Source organism: Vulpes vulpes, chromosome 13 (assembly GCF_048418805.1).
Source record: "Vulpes vulpes isolate BD-2025 chromosome 13, VulVul3, whole genome shotgun sequence".
Classification (NCBI taxonomy): Eukaryota; Metazoa; Chordata; class Mammalia; order Carnivora; family Canidae; genus Vulpes; species Vulpes vulpes.
Window position 1 is genome coordinate 139,325,551 of NC_132792.1, and position 14,935 is coordinate 139,340,485.

General features: G+C 40.7%; 1 protein-coding gene across 4 annotated transcripts in view; it reads left to right on the forward strand.

The window, feature by feature from the left end:
- Positions 1–238: 238 nt before the first annotated feature.
- RALGPS2 (Ral GEF with PH domain and SH3 binding motif 2) overlaps positions 239–14,935 on the forward strand; it is a 161,201-nt gene continuing 146,504 nt past the window's right edge. For 2 of the 4 annotated variants that reach the window (XM_072733112.1, XM_072733115.1), the window contains exons 1-2: positions 239–429; positions 4,972–5,051. The gene's annotated coding sequence lies outside the window, so the exon portion shown is untranslated. The remainder of the gene's footprint in view (positions 430–4,971; positions 5,052–14,935) is intronic. The other 2 variants (XM_072733113.1, XM_072733111.1) reach the window with 2 other exon arrangements.

Genomic DNA, 14,935 nt, shown 5'->3' on the forward strand with positions numbered 1-14,935 from the left:
GGGGCCGAGGGGCTGCGGCAAGCGGCGCGCGCTGCGGACACCGGTCCCCGGCGGCCGTTGGGCTCGCGGGCGGCGGAGCGGCCGGCGCGGCGCGCGCGGCGCAGACCCCGGCGGCCGGGGCGCGGGGGGCACGCGCGTGCGCGCTCGTTGGGTGCGCGCGCCCGCGCCCGCGCCCGCGGCTGCGCCCCGCCCTCCCCGCGCGCGCCCGCCGGGCCGCTCTCCTCCCCCACCCCCGGCGCGGACGGGGTGGATCCAGCGCGCTCCCCTCCCCCGAGCGGCGGCGGCGGCGGCGGCGGCTGGCGCTGAATGAGAGACGCCGAGTGCTCGGGTCGCCGGGCGCTCGCCGGGGTGGCGGCGGCGGCGGCGGCGGCAGAGCCGGAGGCCGGCGTCGTCTTCCCGTCCTCCGAGGCGACGGCCGCGGCTGCCCAGGTCGGTGCTCCGGCGGCGGGCCCGGTGCGGGGGAGGGAAGGTGGGTGCGCTGCGCCCCCCGGGCGGCGCGGGGAATGGCGGCGGCCCCGGCCCCGGCCCCGGCCCCGGCGCCGCGGCGTGGATCTCCCGGCCGCGGGCCCGGGCCCCGGGGCCGCTCCCCCCGGCTCGGAGAGGGGGCTGCGGGGCCGCGCCTCGCTCTCGGCGGCCCGCTCTCGGCGGCCGTGCGGTCCCCGCTCCCGGGCTCCGAGCCGAGGCCGGGGGCGCGGCGCTGCCCCCGAGGCCGCCTCGCTCGCCCTCCCGGCGTGCGGGCGCCTCCAGCCCCGGCCCGCGCTGCCCTGGCGCCCGGCTGCGCCTCTGCCTGCCTCCAGGTGAGCGGGAGCCGGGAGCCGGGAGCCGGGAGCCGGGAGCGCGGAGCCGGGCCACACCCCCTCCCCTGGCCCTGGCGCGGCGCCCCGCGGTCGGGGTGACCTGTTGCGGAGCGGCCCGCAGCCCGGGTCTCCCGGCGGCCCCGGGACCCGGAGAGAGGCTGGCGCTGCGCTGCGCTGTCCCCGGGCCGGGCGCGCGGCTGCGGGGCTGCGGGGCTGCGGGGCGCGGGGTGCGCGGTGCGGGGCCGGGGGCGCGGCCGGGCGGGGGGCGGGGGAGCCGGGGGAGCCGGGGGCGGGGGAGCCGGGGCAGCCGGGGCAGCCGGGGGAGCCGGCCGTGCGGCCCGGAGCTGGCGTACTGGGAAAGCGAGCGGTTCCGGACGGGATCCGAGGATTCCCTTGCACAGCCGGGATATCAGTCTGCAGGGATCCGGAATTCCATTGCAGTATCGGGTTAGGGAGGCTCGTAAACACCGCGCTTTGGAGGTGATTTGGCAGAAACCCGAGCCAAGTGTGAGGACCCAATATCTGGAAAAGAGCCGTAAACCTGTGCGGCGCTAAACCATCCTCCCACCTGCCCCCCTCGGAGCTCTTTTCCTGTAGCCGTGTGTTGTGTAGACGCAGGGCCGGTTTCTGTGTACGTGGGCGTGTTTGGGAAGAAGCTGCGAGCTGATAGGAGGTACCTTAGTACAAATGTTAATTTGTTTGAACTGGGAGGGGTGAGGGAGGAGGAAGAAAGGGCACTGATGGGAGCCGTGGAGGAGGGGCGATCGAAACACTAAATTTCTGTTTAAGAAAGCGCTAAAAAAGAGAATCCTAAAACCCGGGGCTCAACACCGTAGAGTAGGAAACAACAGGCACCGGTTAATTGTGTTGTACCTTTTACGTGCCCTGGATTTCTCCCCCCCCCCCCCCCCTTCTCCCAACGCTGTATAGACCTAGAGAGCCTTATTTTCGAGCCGGTGTTTATGGATTGATTTTGTTGGATTTTTGCTTTCACCGTCAAATCGGCTCGTTTAAGCCTCTTTGAAGATGATCAGCAGAATCTTGGGAAACTTTTCGATCCCTGCACGTATATTACTGCACTCACAGATCATAGCTTGCTAGCCATCAAGCCTGTTCCACCCAGATAATTATGATTGGGCAAGTTGGGTAGAATCATAAATATACTGTATATTACTGTACTGTTACTGCCGCATGTCTTACTGTAGACTTTAGAATTATGAAGGAACTTATCCATACAGTATTATTTTAATAAAAATAACTTCTAATTCAGGCTTTGTGGGTGTGTATTTATAGATCATCTAGCTCAGAAATTTTGGAAAATAACTTGTATCAGCTTAAAGATCAAATATAAGGATATTAGATGCCTTCTTGCAGAAGTAATTTAAACTATTTTCTCTTTTTAAAATTCAGTATAATAATTTTGAAATGGTGAGATATACCTTTGTTTTTCACCATTTTATTTCACCTTTAGTGAAAGAGTTTGACTTTTCAAAATATTCTAGATGGGACTCTGGAAATGCTGTTCACTTTGCCTAAATTATTCTACATTGCAACAGAACTTAAAGATAGTATTTGGTTTATCAAGACTGCAGCAGTGCTTTTCTAATATATGTGTATATTTTGATATCAGAAAGAACACACTAAAATTTCTTGAGGAAAAAATATATATAACTAAAAAACTAGATTTGTGAATCTTTTACTTTGTGTATTACACATGTGAGTAATATACTTGTGTGTTTAAATATCTAGTGTGTGTCTTTTTCAGTTTATTAGGTCAATACAGTTGAGACTGGTTGTTTGTACTGAGTGATGGATATTTAGTGAAAATGTTCTTTTGCAACTTAAAACACTTAAGCTTTAGTCTAGAAGCCCACTTCACTCCCTCATTCATTCATTCCACACATATTTATTGAGGTCGTACTGGTGCCAGTTAGGTGCCTCGGTGTTGGGGTACAACAGAGAAAAAGACAGGTCTGTGCTCTGATGGAGTTTAAAGGCTAACTGTGCAAAATAGTCTACTACTCCATTGTCAGATAATGCTGTTTGTTTAATGTCATTTAAAAGTTTAAGACGTAAAAACTCCTGTGATGAGTTTCTGTTAGGGATATTGTTTGTGTTTCTCCTTCCACGAACAGTGGGAATTATTACTGAGTGAACAAAAGCATTAAGACAGTTTGAAAAGTAAAATAATGCTGATGTTTATATACATTGGTTATCTGGTTCCCAAGTATAACCAAAAATAAACATTCTACCTGAAGTCAGAGATGCCCAGTTTACATGTGGTTAAACAACTTTAGTCTTTTGGTTTGTATAGTTAAATATGTGCTAAAAATATTCTCTCTTGGCACTTGTTTTTAAGGGAGTCTAATTTTTCTTTAGGTCTAAAAAAATAAAATTAAAAAAAAAAATCCTCTTTTCTTTTTCTGGCTGTGTGTGTGAGTGGACGGACCAGTGTCCTGCTGTTCTTCCATAGAATCTGAAAGCCATTATTGCTAAAATCAGAAAAATTTGAAAGTGATAGCTTTCCTTTTTGTTTAAAATATGACAATATTGGTATAGTTCTTTGGAGATTACAAAGCTTTTTAGTATATACTATTGATACTTAAGTATATGGGTACTTCTCATTGACAGAACTGCTTTGTTGTTTTTTTCTAAAAAGATTTATTTATATGAGAGAGATACACAGAGTGCACATGTGCAGGAGACGTGTGCAAGCAGTGGGAGAGGGAGAATCCCCAAGCAGATTTCCTGCCCAGCGGAGCTCTCATGGGACTCAATCCCAAGAGATCATGACCCCCGCCAAAATCAAGAGTCAGATGCTTAACTGACAGAGCCACGCAGGGGCCCCCAGGACTGCTAACTTTGTCAACATTATTATCTCTATTTTAGATGTGGAAGCACAGCGCCAGTAAGCAAGCAGGTAACCCTAACCCAAGTTGTAGCTGTTACTATAAAGCAGTGCTCGATCTTGGGAGTGTAGAGCTTGATGAGGAAAGCATTAACATCTGGTGCTACAGTTCAGTGTACAGTACAGTTACTGGTCTGCCTTTCCAGAAATTTCTTTTTTTTTTTTCTTTCCAGAAATTACTAAACAACTTTTAAACTTTAAACCCTACTCTTAATTGAACTATATAGTTAGTTGAATTTACTTTCTTTCTGTAAGTTAGGCTTTAAAACCTAAAAGTATCACTGTTACAGGATTCTTCTCCTTTGGTGCCCACGGTTCTTGGTCATGCCACTTGGAAGAATGAAGAGGTAGACCAGACCAAGAGTGGTGAACAGCAAAGCAAAGCTGATGGAGCCATAGTAGAGTTTATTGACTGTACAAATTTCCTAAAGAGGGAGGGGACTGGAAAGGGTTGCTGATTTGGTGGCTTGGCATTTGAATCTAGGGGTTTTTATGGGGTTGTTGGTGGGCTGTTTTAATCTGATTAACCTTCCATGCACTTGTCCTAATCAGGTTTTTGTCATCTATCAGTGAAAGAGGTGAAGGGCTCCTAGTAAAATCCTTGTAAGGGTGGTTTCCTCTTAGGGCACGGAGAGGGGGTGGTGGCTTGTCCCTGCATGCCTTTCTTCTAACTATCCTTCATTATCAATTTTTTTTGCTATATGAAAAAGGCAGATAGTTTTGATGTACTTTTTTTTTATTTTTTTATTTTTTTTTAAATTTTTATTTTTTTATTTATGATAGTCACACAGAGAGAGGGAGGCAGAGACACAGGCAGAGGGAAAGGCAGGCTCCATGCACCGGGAGCCCGACGTGGGATTCGATCCCGGATCTCCAGGATCGCGCCCTGGGCCAAAGGCAAGCGCCAAACCGCTGCACCACCCAAGGATCCCCCCCCCCTTTTTTTTTTCAAAGATTATTTATGTATCTATTTGAGAGAGAGCTAGCTCGAGCAGGGGGTAGGGGCAGAGGGAGAAACAGACTCCCCACTGAGCAGGGAGCCCCACACTCGCTGATTCCAGGACCTTGAGGTCATAACCTGAGCCAAAGGCAGACACTTAACTGAGTGAGCCACCCAGGCGCCCAGGTCTGATGTACTTTTTAGTGGCATAAGTGTTTTGAAAATAAGATGTATTAAAATCAATCCTATTTTTTTAATATGCAGTTTTTATTGTATGACAACTGTATGTGGAATAAAATTATATCTGAATATTACATTTTTTTCAGTTACTCAATTTTCAGTGAAAAGATAATTCAAAGAGATTGAAACACTACCTCAGCCTGAATGAAGTTCCTTGGAGAGGAAAGTGAGTGTATTGCATTACCCTATAAATTGTATCTTTACATGTGTCTTATTCCCATTGGTTTGGAGTTCTCTTAAGTGAGGGAGTAAAGATTGGATGTGATAAATTTTGGTAACGTGGAATTGATCTGGAATCTTTCTTGGTTAATGTGTTGAGCTTTTGATTTAGGAAAACTTTTAATTACATAGTTAGAAACACCTATGTATTCTATGGAAAGAAAAAGTTTGAGTATAAATTTATGTAGTAACTTTAACAAAGTAATGGCTAGTTAGGGATATAGGAAGAGTATGAATAACAGTGTTCCTGTGACATAGGTCGAGGGTGCCTAGTGATTTATGTGTCACTACTGAGAACTCCTGGTACAAGCTCTAGAATGATACGTTGCTTTGGAATATGAGAGACTTCAACCTCACCTTGAACTTAATTGATACTCTTCTGTAATTTTACTTTCATGACGTTTTCTCAAAACATATTTTCATTTTTAGGTTGATTTCCTTTTTGCTGATTCTTGGAAGGAGCCGTTTTCTAAAAATCATACTTAAATAACATCCTTATCACACTCTGCCCTTTATTTTTGCCTTTATCTGCCTGCCCTATTACCTTTATTTTTCTTCACAACTTTAATTTATCTGACATTATACATTAATTTGTTTATTATCTTCTTCTCTCAGGATGTAAGCTCCATGAGGGCAGGGACTTAAGTTTTCTTCACTGTTGTATTCCCAGCACCTAGAAAATACTGGGCATACAGTCAATACCTAGGTAACATTTGTGGAGTGAGTAAATTAATTGTTCTTAAATGACACACAAACCATTATTTTTGTTTTGTTTTAAAAAACAAACACATTAATTGTTGACTTTTAGTAATACAACTGTGCTCTTAAAAAGAAAATTGTACTACAGGATTTATAATGAAAAATGTCATCCCCTGCCTTATCTTGGTATAACTTTTCCTCCTATGTTCTGCTCTCTGGGCAACCATTTCTGATACTGTTAGCTGATATTTACTCCCATATTTTAAAATACTATTTGTTTTTCAATTTTAGATATTATCTCCTGGCTTGCTACTGTGGAGGATGAGTCCGTGCTTTAGGATTCTTAGGCCACCTTGAACATCCCTCTCGTTTTATCTCCCAGCATATCATGCTTTCGGTTAAATCAGTGTTCATTGTTCTCATTATTATGACCTTGTAAATATGTTCACCATTGAACCTTGTGGTGTACTATGATTATATTTCTCAGAGTTAAAATTTTTTCTTCTTTTTTGATTTTTGCTTAGTTTCCCATTTGTCTCTAATTTTTCTTTTTCTTTTTTTTTAGAAGCTCTCCCAGTATGTTTAAGCATATCAAATAAATCGATAGTTTTTTAAAAAATTGGAAAACCCTAGGTCTTTCTGTGCTTTTGCTCAAATCTGGACTGTGGCTCTCCACTTCTGCTGCACAGGTTTAGCCCGTGATTTCCCTTCATGATTCTGAGAATTCTCTTTTGCCTTTTGTATCAGAGCCTGTGGTCTCCGGATCTAATGCCTTCCTTTTTCTCCATTTATACGTCTATTTTGGTGAAATGCATCCCTCAGTAACTTCCCAGAAGGAGTGTCTGAAGAGGTGAAATTTTTGAGAGTTCGTATTGTTGAAAATACCTTTCTCCCACGCTAATATCGGGTTAATAATTTGGCTGGTCTGGGTGTAGAATTCCAAGGTAGAATAGTTTCCCCTCAAGATATAAGGGATTGCACTATAATTTTCTTGTTTCAAGTGGTTGTTCGAAAATCTTAATGCTGTTCAGCCTTCATCCATTATATGTGACCTCTCCCTATTAAGATCCTTTCTTTTTGTCATCAGTATATCTGATATGTCCCTGATGTTATAGGTGTCTTGTGTGGATCTTACTTTATTTCTTGTTCATGGAACCTAGTGGGCCCTTTCAACCAGCAGTGCCCATATTAGATGAGAGGAAAGAGAATCTAGTGCAGGGGTCAGCAAAGTTTTCTTCAAAGGGCCAGATAGTATTTTAGGCTTTGTGGGCAAAATAGTCTCTGTTACTACTACTCAGCTTTACTTTTGTAGGATGAGGATGAAAGCAACCATAGATAGCATAGGCATGGTTTGCTGACTCCTGATCTATGCACAGGTAGAAGGATTAGCCTTTGCTTTAATAGGAGTAGGGAGAGTTTATCTATAGAAACAGGAGAGAAAATGGAATACAGTTGACCCTTGAACACCACAGGGGTTTGTGATGCTGATTTCTGTGCAGTCAGAAATTCTCATATAACTTTTGACTTCCCCAAAACATAACTACTAATAGCCTACTGTTGACAGGAAGGCTAACTGATAATATAAATGGCCAATTAACATACATTTTGTATATTAATATGAATTATATACTGCATTCTTACAAAAAGTAAGCTACACAAAAGAAAATGTTACTAAGAAAGTTGTGAGGAAAATGTATTTACAGTACTGTACTGTATTATTGAAAAAAAAATCCACATATAAGTGAACCTGCACAATGAACCTTGTGTTGTTAAAGGGTTAGCTGTATATAGACTGAGACATGATGGTGGTGGCTTAGGGAAGTTTTCACCTCAGATTTTCTGTTTGCCTTAGTGTATGGGGAAGCAAGGTCATTAGTTAAGAATAAGGAAAAATAAGAGTGTACATTGGAGGTTTGAGAAGTGGGAAAATATATGATGTAGTCCTCTATCAAAGAATGGAAAAGTGAAGAGAATATGGAAATACAGTGTGATTGCTGGGCAGCAGCATGAAGGGCTCACTTGAATGTCCTGTTCCTGACTTTAGTAGGAGTGCCTCTAAAATCTCATCATTAAGTATGATATCTTACCATATAGGTTTTTATTAGGCTTATTTTATTAATCTTATCGGAAATATTTTCATGCATAATATGTACATATATGTATTGTATTTTTATGATTACAATCTTAGCCTATTGTAATGCTTATATCGAGGGAAATGGCAAAAGAAGGTACTATAATTTTCTTTCCACAAGTAGTAATTTTGATTTAGGAATCATTCACTTATTTATTCATTTAAAAAAAGTCATGGAATGGGGCACCTAGTTGGCGCAGTCATTTGAGCCTTTAACTCTTGGTTTTGCCTCAGGTCATGATCTCAGATTTGTGGGATCAAGCCCTGTGTTGGGGGATCCCTGGGTGGCGCAGTGGTTTGGCACCTGCCTTTGGCCCAGGGCGCGATCCTGGGGACCCGGGATTGAATCCCACATCGGGCTCCCGGTGCATGGAGCCTGCTTCTCCCTCTGCCTATGTCTCTGCCTCTCTCTCTCTCTCTCTCTCTGTGACTATCATAAATAAATAAAGATTAAAAAAAAATGTTAAAAAAATAAATAAATAAAAGCCCTGTGTTGGGTTCCATGACCAGCAAGGAGTCTGCTTCAGATTCTCTCTTCCTCTCCTTCTGCCACTTACATTTGTGCTTGCTCTCTCTCATTCTCAAATAAATAAAATCTAAAAAAAGTCATGGAGCAGGGGCACCTGAGTGACTCAGTTGTTGAGTGTCTGCTTTTGGCTCAGGTCGTGATCCCAGGGTCCCCAGGGTAGCCTGCTTCTCCTTCTGCCTATGTCTCTGCCTCTCTCTCTGTGTCTCTCAAGAATAAATACATAAAATCTTTAAAAAAAAAAAAAAAGGCATTTTCTATGTGCAGGAATAGTTCTTGGTGCTGAGGATACAGCAATCAACAAAAATAAGTTTAACCAATTAACATATAATACAACTAAAAAGACACTCAAAAACAAGTAAGGAATATTTGTAATGTGTTGTGAAAGAATTTCCCCATTGAGTTAATTAACCCACCCATCACTTCACATGTTTACCTTTCTTTTGGTGAGAACATTTAAGTTCTACTTTCTTAGCAAATTCCAACAATATTATCAGTTGTTGTTACCATGTTATACATTAGATCCTCAAGTCTTATCTTATAATTGAAAGTTTGTATCCTTTACCAATCTCTTCCTATTTTCCTCTACCTAAGTTTTTGACAGTAAAAGCTTAAGAAATACCTTCTAGTCTTGGTTTTGCAAGAATTTTTTTTTTTTTTTTTACTATCATGTAAGGGTTGAATTTTATGAAGTGCTTTTTCTGTGTTGGTAGAGATAATCATCTGTATTTTTTCTATTACATTAATAGATTATCTCCTGTTTGCATTATTGGGTCCAGTCCTACTTAACTATGTTGCATTTGTCATACACACTGTCATACACATTGCTAAACTTGGTTTGCCATTGTCTGAGATTTTTTTAAAATCCACATTTATGTAAATTTATCAGAATATCAAAATATGTATGTATTTTGGTGTCAATAAAATGAGCTGTGGAGCTTTTTTTTTTCTATCCCTGAAATAGTTTTATAACACAGAGAATGTGCATATGCTCCCTGAAGGGGCTATAGATGTAATATGAAAGGTGAAAAAATAAGTTTCTAGAGAAAAAATGGAAAAAAATCTATATGACCCTTTGCTAGGCAAATATTTTTTTTTAAACAGGACACAATAAGTGCTAACCAGATAAGACTGATAAATTGTCCTTCATTACATAAGAATTTCTGTTCATCAGAGGATACTATTAACAGAACACATAGGCAATTGACACACTGGTAGAAGTGTCTGCACTACTTAGACCTGACAGAGGACTTGTATCTAGAGTACATTAAAAAATAGTCAAAACAAAATAGTAAAAACACCAGGAACCTGTTTTTGAAACAAATGGGCAAAAGACTGGAACAGGCATTTGCAAAGTGAGTTATTCAAATGGCTAAGGTGAAAAGGTACTCACATAATTTTTAGACAATTGCAGATTAAAACTATCACATGATAGCACTGTATACTCCCCAGAATGATGTTAATGAAAAAGTCTGAAACTACTAAGTGTTGACAAGAATGTAGAGCACTTGGAACTCTCACACATTTCGAATGGGTTTGAAAGTTGGTAAAACCCCTGTTTAAAATTCTTTGATATTGTTTGCTAAAGCTCTACACATGTATGCCCTGTGATCCAGCAATTTCACTTGTTTTAGACTCAATAGAAATCAATACATATGCACATCAGAAGACATGTGCTTTATTTATTTATTTTTTTTTTTAAAGATTTTATTTATTTATTTATTCTTGAGAGATAGAAGGAGAGAGAGAGCCAGAGACACAGGCAGAGGGAGAAGCAGGCTCCATGCACCGGGAGCCCGACGTGGGATTCGATCCCGGGTCTCCAGGATCGCGCCCTGGGCCAAAGGCAGGCGCCAAACCGCTGCGCCACCCAGGGATCCCAGAAGACATGTACTTTAGAAGAAAACATAAGGGTAAATTTTTATGACCTTGGAATAGGCAAAGCATTCTTAAGATACCAAAAGCAGGAGCAACAAAACAAAAATAAGATAAATTGCATTTCACCAAAATTTTAAACCTATGCTTCAAAGGACTCAAAGGAAAGTAGAAAGACAATCCACAGAATGGGAGAATATATTTGCAAATCATATATCCGATAAAAGACTTACATTCAGAATATATGAAGAATATTACTCTTAACTTAGTAATAAAAAGACAACCCAATTTAAAAATAGAGGATCTGGGGATCCCTGGATGGCTCAGTGGTTTAGCTCCTGCTTCAGCCCAGGGCGTGATCCTGGAGTCCCTGCATGGAGCCTGCTTCTCCCTCTTCCTATGTCTCTGCCCTGCACCCCCGCCCCCCCTCCCCGTGTGTGTGTCTCATGAATAAATAAATAAAATCTTAAAAAAATAAAAATAGAGGATATGGGGATACCTGAGTGGCTTGGTTGGTTAAGTGTCCAACTCTTGGTTTTGGGTTAGGTCCTGATCTCAGTGTCATAAGCCCTGCATTGGGCTCCATGGTCAGCAAAGTCTGCTTGAGATTCTCTTTCCCTCTCTTACCCCTCCCACTCCTGCACATGCATGTACACACACACACGCGCACGCGCACTCAACTCTTAAAAAAAATAAAGGATTTGAATTGACATTTGTAAAAAGATATGCAATAAGCACATGAAAAGATGCTTGATATTATTAGCTATCAGGGAAATGAAACAAAAATCATGATGAGATAGCACTTTTACTAGAATGACTAGAATCAAAAAGTTAGATGAGACAAATGTAGAAGAGGATATTAAGAAATTGGAATCTTCATAGACTGATAGGAATGTAAATTGATATAGCTACTTTGGATGACTGTATGGCAGTTCCTCATATTATTTAACATAGAATTACCATAGGACCAGTAATTTCTCTCTTAGGGATATACCCAAGAGAAAGGAAAACATGTCCTTGAAGAAAATTGTACATGAATGTTTAAAGCAGCAATGTCTTATTCATTATAGACAGAAAGTAGAAGTAACCGAAATGTCTGTAAACCAACTAATGAATGAGCAGCATGTGGTATATCCATACAATGGAACAGTATTCAGTCACTAAAAGGATTAAGGTGCTGATACATGCTACAACATCAGTGAACCTCGAGAATATTATGCTAGGTAAAAGAAAAACAAAACAGAAAAAGCCTGTTATGTGACTCCATTCATATGAAATGTCCAGATCTGTAGACAGGTTAGTGGTTGCTGAAGGGGTGGTGGGAGCTAAAGGACATGGAATTTCTGAGGTGATGAAAATGTTCTAAAGTTGACTATAGTGATGGTTGTGTGTACCACTGAATTGTATTCTTTATTTTTTAGACCTTTAATTCCAGTATCATGAACATAAAGTGTCATATTAGTTTCAGGTATACGGTATAGTGATCAAGCAATTCTGTACTCAGTGTTTATCAATACAAGTGTACTCTTAATCCTCTGAATTATACACTTTAAATAGGTAAATTGTATGGTATGTGAGTTATATCTCAGTAAAGGTGTTAATGAAGTAAGACATGGCAAAAATATCAGTGATGTGAGGACATTGACATCATGCCTAATTGAGAAAAGCAGGATGCAGAGGAATATATAAAGTATCACATTTTTGTAGAACAACAAAAACAATGTATGTGTATGTGTGCATCTGAGTGTAAGTGATCTAGGTGATATAGAAAGGGTGAGAAAATGTTGCACACTAGATCTAAAAGTTTCTTTCTAGTTCGGCTATGGTAAGGAGAGGGAGAAAAAGGAAAAAACTGAAAGGAAAAGGGATTGATGTAGAAAAAACAGCATGTGTAACATAATCTCAACTATGTAAAACATAAATCTTAAAATGAAAATTGTAGTTGTATATGTATGTGGTGAGATGTCAGATTGTTTTTCCTTATATTTCTCTGGGTTGTCTGATCTGTTTTATTTTATTAATAGAAATATCTAAAACTAAATTAGGAGACAGTGCAAATAAAATAAATTATGAAACCTGAAAAAACATAGCTTTTTTTTTTCATAAAAACTCCCAATGAGATAGAATCCAAATGTCCATTAACAGAAAAACGGACAAATAATATGTACTATACTTTACATTGGAACACTACACATTAATGAAAGAAAGGAGCTACTGCTCTTCCCAGAAAATATGGGTAAACATCACAAGCAGAAAATGTTGAGCAAAAGAAGGCAGGCACAGAGTATATATAGTGTATGATTCTTTTCTTTTATTTTATTTTTTAAAAGATTTTATTTATTTATTTATTCATGAGAGGCACAGAGAGAGAGAGAGAGGCAGAGGGAGAAGCAGGCTCCACGCAGGGAGCCCGACATGGGACCCGATCCCCAGTCTCCAGGATCACACCTTGGGCTGAAGGCGGCGCCAAACCGCTGAGCCACCGGGGCTGCCTTGATTCTTTTATTTTAAAGTTCAGGAAAAGGTCAGACTCCCCTGTGTTAAGTGTCCAGCAATTAGGGGTTAGGACTAGAGGAGCAAGACTGCTGGAACACTGGAGATGTTCTATATGTTCATTTGGTGGTTACATGGGAATGGCTATATAGTAAACATTTGGTGAACAGTATACCTTATATAACTGCACATTTTACTATTTTAAAACTCAATTAAAAAAGATAAAATCAGGAGTGCCTGGGTGGCTCAACTGGTTAAGGTCATGATCCCAGGGTCCTGGAATCGAGCCTCATTGAGTTGGGCTCTGTGCTCATCAGGAGTCTGCCTCTCCCTTTCCCGCTGCCTTTACCCCTGCTCATGTTCGCTCACTCTCTCTCAAATAAATAAATAAATAAATAAATAAATAAATAAAATCCAAAAAGATAAAAAATAAGCCAGAAAAGATTTTTTAAAATCTAGTACTCATTTAAAAGCTTTTGTATACTTTTCAATTATACTTCAATTAAAAATAAATAGAAAAATTTTAAAAATTAAAACAAGGGGAAAAAATAGGCTTTGTATATTTCCAGGAATACTTACATGGCTTTCAACGACAGTTTCCATTATTTTTAATACTGGCATACTATGATGTGTGGTATAATTTTTTAAGCAATCTCTTGATGGACACTAGGTTATTTTTAACTTTTATAAACAGTTAACATCTTTTTTAGTAGGTCTTCCTGTATTTTTCTGATCATTTCCTTTTGATGAATTCCTAGAAGTGTTGCTTGTTTGGCGGTTAAGTAGATTTGCATTCTTGCCGGTGGTGTGTAAGTGTTTCTGTATGCTATCACTGATTTGGTGATAAGCTTTAAAAGCATATATATTGATCTCTTGTGTAATAAATTCTTCCAAATTGTTTTAATTTGCAGTTTTAAACATTTTCAATGGAATTTTTATTTTCATGTGTTTGGATATTTTTGTTACATTCTCCAGTTTCCTTTTCATAGCTTTCACCCATTTTCTTATGTTCTTTAAAAGCATGTTTTTTGATTTAAAGTCTTTTAATGAAATAAATCAGCTACACAAAAAGTATAGACTCTAGCACGTTTAACTCCTAATTTAAGAAATGATACATAACCAGTGCAGTGGAAACACCCAGTTAGTTAACATTAATAACATATAAGAGCTTTTTTTTTTTTTAAGATTTTATTTATTTATGGGAGACACAGAGAGAGAAAGGCAGAGACATAGGCAGAGGGAGAAGCAGGTGTTATGCAGGGAGCCCAAAGTGGGACTTGATCCTGGGACCCCGGGATCATGCCCTGAGCCAAAGGTAGACGCTCAACCGCTGAGCCACCCAGGTATCCCATGTAAGAGATTTTTATGTATTAAGAATATTAAGTCATTTGCTATGGATCTTTTTCCTATTTTATCTTTTGTCACTTCAGAGTATCTTATTGAATCTAAGATGGTTTTGATTGTAAGATACAATTTTATTTACAACTAAGAACATATATGCTGTCAGTTAAACCATGGCACTCTTGATTTGGAGAGACATCTTGATTTCAGAGATGTTAAAATGTTAGAATATACTCATCTTAGAATTGATGAACTGTTTTACTGTGTGTCTTACATTTTCTTTAGTCAGATATGTCAGTCTCTTGTGTTGTTTGTTTCTACTGTTAGTCCTAGAAAGACTTTCCTATGCCAAGATTTCTTTTTTTTAAATCACATATGTTTACTTCTAGTATTTTTATGGCTTAAATGTTTTTCATTTTTAATTCATCCAGATTATTTTACTCTAAGATCTAGTTCTTGTCTTTTTATCTATTTAATTAGCTGTCATAGGGATCCCTGGGTGGCGCAGCAGTTTAGCGCCTGCCTTTGGCCCAGGGCGCGATCCTGGAGATCCGGGATCGAATCCCATGTCGGGCTCCCAGTGCATGGAGCCTGCTTCTCCCTCTGCCTATGTCTCTGCCTCTCTCTCTCTCTGTGTGTGACTATCATAAATAAATAAAATTAAAAAAAAATAATTAGCTGTCATAAAGTTGATGGCACTAATAATTTTCTGCACAAGGAATGATATACTTAAATGTACTTGCTTGAGAAACATTAATATGGCTAT